The following is a 6038-nucleotide window of genomic DNA, read 5'->3' as shown; positions in this document are numbered from 1 at the left end:
TTTTTTTTTTTTTTTTTGAGACAGAATCTCCAGCTGTCACCCAGGCTAGGGTGCAGTGGTGTGATCTCGGCTCACTGCAACCTCTGCCTCCCAGGTTCAAGTGACTCTCCCTCCTCAGCTTCCCAAGTAGCTGGGATTACAGGCGTGTGCCATCACGCCCAGCTAATTTTTGTATTTTTAGTAGAGACGGTATGTTTAGTATTTTTAGTTGGCCAGGATGGTCTCGAACTCCTGACTTCAGGTGATCCACCCACCTCAGCCTCCCAAAGTGCTGGGATTACAGGATTACAGGGGTAAACCACCGCACCCGGCTGAGTGAGCGAATTTTTGTGTGGCTGGGTGCATTTTGACCTCTTTTCTTGCCCATTCCTGGTGCCTTTTTTTTTTTTTTTTTTTTTTTTTTGAGACAGAGTCTCGCTCTGTCACCCAGGCTGGAGTGCAGTGGTGTAATCTCAGCTCACCTACTGTGTTCAAGCAATTCTCGTGCCTCGGCCTCCTGAGTAACTGGGACTACAGGCACCCACCACCATACCCAGCTAATTTTTGCATTTTTTGTAGAGATGGGGGAAGGGTCTCACCATGTTGGCCAGGCTGGTCTTGAACTCCTGACCTCAAATGATCCACCTGCCTTGGCCTCTGAAAGTGCTGAGATTACAGGCATGAGCCACCACACCCGGCCCCTGGTGCCTTTTCACTGGGCTGGAATAGCTGAGGTAGCCCGTTCTACCCTCTTTCTGCCTTCTGCCTGGGACCCAGCTGGCGTTCTTTGTTTTTCTCTAAGCTCTAGGCCTGTGTTATCCAACACAGTAACCACGTGTGGCTGTTTAAATTTAAGTCAACTAAAATCACATAAAGTTAATTCATTCCTCATGTGCTGGAACTGAACTGGAGTCTGCTCACCTGGCACAGTAAGACCAGATACCCATTCTGAGATTTTTGCAGCAATAGAAAGGAAAGTGTTTATTTGCAGGGCACCCAGCAAAGAGGACCAGGCAGCTAAGGCTTAAACTCTGACCTCCCCGATGGTTTGCAGGTAAGGGTTTTTAAAGGCAGGGGTAAATTTCAGGAGAGCAGAAGTTATAGGCAAAATCGTTGCATGGAGGTTACACATTGGTCTTGGCCTGAAACAGTGGGATATCACGCAGCTGGGGCTTACAGGTCATAGGTAGAGTCAACGTTTTCTGATTTGCAATTGGTTAAAGTAAAGAAGGTTTGTTTAAAAATCTGGGGTCAGCAGAAAAGAAGGTTAGCTTGGACTGGTGGGTGTGACTTTTCAGGAAGAAATTTACAACAAAGAGTTCAGTCTTCACCGGATCCTTTTGGGGAGGGGTCCAGGTTTCTGAAAAACCACTCAGAAACATATGCTAAGATGTTGTATTTAGTTTCTATAGAGGGACCAAACTTCTGACTCTGACTTCCTTGGTTATAGTTTCAGGCTACTATTACCTTCTTGGTTATCAAGTTGCTTGTTTACTTCCCGGGGCTAGGTAGGGGGCTTGGAATTTCCCTGGAAGGAACTCAGGGTTTTCCTTTATTTCCATGCTTGTGGGGAGCCCAGCAGGCCCCTAAGAGAGATCCCTGCTCCATCTAACTCAGTTGCACTAACCACACTGCAAGGGCTCACTCGATCACCGTACATGGCTCGTGGCTACCGTGCTGACCACACAGAGAGCACATTTCCATCTGTTGCACAGCACCGTTCTAGAGAATGCAACTGGCTTCACAAGTCACAGCCTCAGCTGTGCTGGGATGACCCTTCTCTCCCTGGACAAGGGGAGGGGAGATTGGGAAGGGCTGATGAGGTTCCAGCTGGGGCCTGTTATCTGGGACCCTCCTTCTCCAGAGAGGAGGGGCCTGGTTGGGCTGGTGGGTGTGACTCCTTCTAAGCCCTTCAGGAAGAAATTTACAACAGAGAGTTCAGTCTTCAGCGGATCCTTTTGGGGAGGGGTCCAGGTTTCTGAAAAACGACTTGGAAATTTATGCTAAGATGTTGTCTTTAGTTTCCATAGAGGAACTAAACATCTGACTAACTTCCTTGGCTATTGTTTTAGGCTACTATTACCTGAGCCTGGCTCAGCCTGGGTGGGCGGTGCCTCCTCCTGACCCCACTGGCTGGGGTGACAGGAATGACCCCCCTTTGCTGCACCCAGTGGCTATTAGCTCCCATCACCACCCCAACCCAGGGTCCCCACTGGAGGGGTTCTCTTCTACCCCGGGTGACCTTTTCCTCAGGCGGTGTTGGAGTGAGCACCTCTCTGTAGCTGTCTCTCACACTCTTGTCTGTTACTGATTTTTTTTAAATAAAAAGGTAATAAAACTTGATACCTTCTATTTTTAAAAACAATGAATTTGTGATATATGAATTATATCACACTTAAATTTTTTTTTATTTATTAAAGGAGATTAAACTGCCCAAAGAAAGATAGAAAGTGGACTGTCCCAGGTGCCACTGAGAGCGCCACTGGGGTCTGGAGACGTGTGCCCCAATCCCTTTCCATCTCCCCGCAACCCTTTTATTTTTTTAAAGGATAAGGTTTCACTCTGTTGCCCAGGCTGGAGTGCAATGGCCCTATCAAAGCTCATTGCAGCCTCAAACTCCTGGGCCCAAGGGATCCTCCTGCCTCAGCCTCCCAAGTAACTGAGACTACAGGCGTACGCCATCATGCCCAGCTAATTTTTAAATTTTTTGAAGAGACAGGGTCTCACCATGTTGCCAGGCTGATCTCAAACTCCTGGCCTCCAGCAATCTTCCCACATCAGCCTCCCAAAGCACTGGGATTATAGGTGTGAGCCTCGGCACCTGGCTTCCATCTCCCCTTTTCAGGCCACCCACTTCACATCTGTGTGGTCTAAATGCCCCCTACTCACCTCCTCCCAGTGATGCCTGCCCTATGTCGAGGCTCCTGTACCCCCGGGAGGGGCCCCTTTAGACCTACCCAACTGCTTCTGGCAAGATCCATCCTGGGAGGGGAGGGTGATCAGGAATGTGCCAGGGATGGACTGAAAGGGGCGGGTCTTTCAGATTTCCTAGTAACCGGCTGGAACGAGAGGTTCCACGGTGGGGTGCAAGCAGTTCTATCTACCCACCTGTGGTTGTTTGTTTAAGTTGTGGTTGTTGCCATGGTCCCCTGAGAGCTTGGTAAATGAGGAGCCAAACACACATGGGACCTTACCTGGAGACAGTGTGCTCTGGGATTTAGGGGGCAGGCTGGGGGGCTCTCTTTCCCCAAGGCCTTTGTTTCAAGGCAGGCAAAATTAACCCTTCTGGCCCCAAGACACCCTGCAGCCTGAATCCAGCTTGAATCCAAGTAGATCCAGGCTTCCACACAATGATGATTTAAAGCATTTATTGAGCACTTACTATATTCTGGGCACAAAATTAAGCCCTCCAGGGGAAAGCAGGATGGGCTGTGTAATCCAGAGTCAGATAGGTTTGGGTTCAAGTTCTGGCTCCTCATTTACTGGCTGTGTGACCTCAGAAAAGTTTCTTGATCTCTCTGAACTTCTATTTCTTTAGCTGTAAAATGGGAATACCCATACCTGCTTCTGAATGATTTGATAATGATATAAAGCTCCCAGCACAGAGGGTATGCTCACCAATGGGAGACTGTGAGCTCTATGCAAGCTGGGTCCTAATCTGTCTTGTTTGCTGTAATCCACCCACCACCCCTCCACATGCTTCTCACTTTCCCACCTCCACACCTTTGCCCATGCCATCCCCTCCACTTGGGATGCCCTTTATTCTGCTCTCCATAAATCAAAATCCTTCCTTTCTTCAAGGCCTGGCTCAGATACCAACTGCATCACATATAGGTGACTTTCATGCTTAGGCTCTCTCCCTAACTAAGGTGGAAGCTCCTAGAGCCAAGACTATGGGATAGCATAACAGCACAACGGCAGAGTGGTTAATTGCATGGGTTTACCCCTGGATAAGTTACTTAACTTCTCTATACCTCAGTTTGCTTATCTGCATAATGGGCTTAATAGTACCTACCCAACACCACAGGTATGTTCTGAGGTTTAAATGAGGTAATGCACTGCTTTTTTCTTTTTTGAGATGGAGTCTCACTCTGTCCCCCAAGCTGGAGTGCAGTGGCATGATCTCGGCTCACTGCAACCTCCGCCTCCCAGGTTCAAGCTATTCTCCTGCCTCAGCCTCCTGAGTAACTGGGATTACAGGCACCTGCCATCACGCCCGGCTAATTTTTGTATTTTTAGTAGACAGGGTTTTGCCATGTTGGCTAGGCCAGTCTGGAACTCCTGACCTCAGGTGATCCGCCTGCCTCGGCCTCCCAAAGTGCTGGGTTTACACGTGTGAGCCACCGCACCAGGCCAAAATGAGGTAATGCATGTAATGAGACCCCATCTCTACAAAAAATATAAGAAATTAGCAGGGCGTGGTGGAATGTGCCTGCAGTCCAGGCTTCTTAGGGGGCTGAAGTGGGGAGGATTGATTGAGCCTGGGGAGGTCGAGGCTGTAGTGAGCCAAGATCATGCCACTGCACTCCAGCCTGGACAAGAGAGTGAGACCCTGTCTCAAAAATGAAATGAAATGAAATGAAATGAAATGAAATGATGAAATGAAATGAAAGTCCACCTGCACCATCCAATATGGTAGCCACTAGCCAGACTGAACAATTTAAAGTAAAATGTATCAAAATCCGATTCAATGAAAACTTCAGTTCCTCAGTCACGCTAACCATATTCCACATGTAACTAGTGGCTACCAGATATGTCTAACAGGACACCCCAGACAGAAAATGTCTACCATCACAGGAAGTTCTATGGAGTGGCACTGTAGCTGATGAGGATTTGTGAACATAGCAAGGTACTTGACAAATCTGTGGTCTGGGTGGGGAAAAGAGCTAGTGTGAAGGCTCACAACTCCTGAGGAGACCCCCAACCCTCCCTCTTGGCTCTCCTTCACAGTCTCTGATGCCCCCAGGAGTAACTAGCACACCTCACATTATAGGGATTAGGGTGAGAAAGGAGACTGGTGAGAAATGGGCAGGATTAGTGTCTCGGGAGAGGGCAGTGGAGGAACCCAATCTCTGTACATTACTGGCCTGGCAGGAAGTGGGTGTAGACAGCAGCTGGGGCTTTGCAGAAATTGAGGCCGGAATGTGAAATGGGGCAGGTCTGGGGTGTGGAGAGTTACCTAACTGTTCCTGAGTACATGCCACGGGCTCCCCAGGCAGAGGGAAATGGCCAGCGTTAGCCCTGCCTTCTCCTAATGGATTCAACTCTGTCAGGCGCCCAGAGCAAGGAAGATGTCCCTGAGAAGACGTCTGATACTGACCAACATCTACTAGCCTAAAGAGACCCTGGGTTAGCCCAGAATAGAGGCCCACTGTAGCTCAGGGGTGGGTACCCAGAATGCCCCAGGAGTAGGGGACCTAGAAAAGTCCTAGGCAGAATGGTGTGGGCTAGCCCAGCTGCTGGGGCCGGGGCTAGCCCAGGGTTGGTTTCAGCCCATGCAGACCCCCTCAAGGCTGAGATGTGGCCATGTGGCCATATGGCCATGCTGCAGCCTCAAACTGATGGTTTCTTCAGAGAGAGTCATGGATAACAGGGTCTCTCCCTTCCTGGAGCTGAAGCTTACAGCTCCAGGGGGGACCAGGAGAGCTGAAGGAGAGTATCCCTCAGATGCACACAACCCTTGACAGTCCCAATGTCTCATTATATCTTCCCTCCAACCACATAAGGAGGTCAGGGCAAGCATTAACAGCCCCATTTTATAAATGAAGCAAGTGACATTCAAAAGATGCCATCTGTCCTCTTTTTGACTGTGGACACTAAAGAAGGACCTGGGCCTCCCAACCCCAACAAAGTGAATGAACTGTTTACTACACTGACCAAGCATCAGAATCCTACCCTGTCAGAGCTGGGTAGAGGGGGATGATCTTTGCAGAATCCTAAGTGTGGGAAGACTGGGGCTCAGGGAGAAAGGGTACCCACAAGGAGCGGTCCTCATTCTCCTGAAACTCCCCCTTCTCCAGGGCAGTGGTCACTGGAGGCCTGGGAGGGTCAGCGGGTTG

The sequence above is a fragment of the Pongo pygmaeus genome, chromosome 23, assembly GCF_028885625.2.
Source record: "Pongo pygmaeus isolate AG05252 chromosome 23, NHGRI_mPonPyg2-v2.0_pri, whole genome shotgun sequence".
Lineage (NCBI taxonomy): Eukaryota > Metazoa > Chordata > Mammalia > Primates > Hominidae > Pongo > Pongo pygmaeus.
This window is presented reverse-complemented; position numbering follows the sequence as displayed.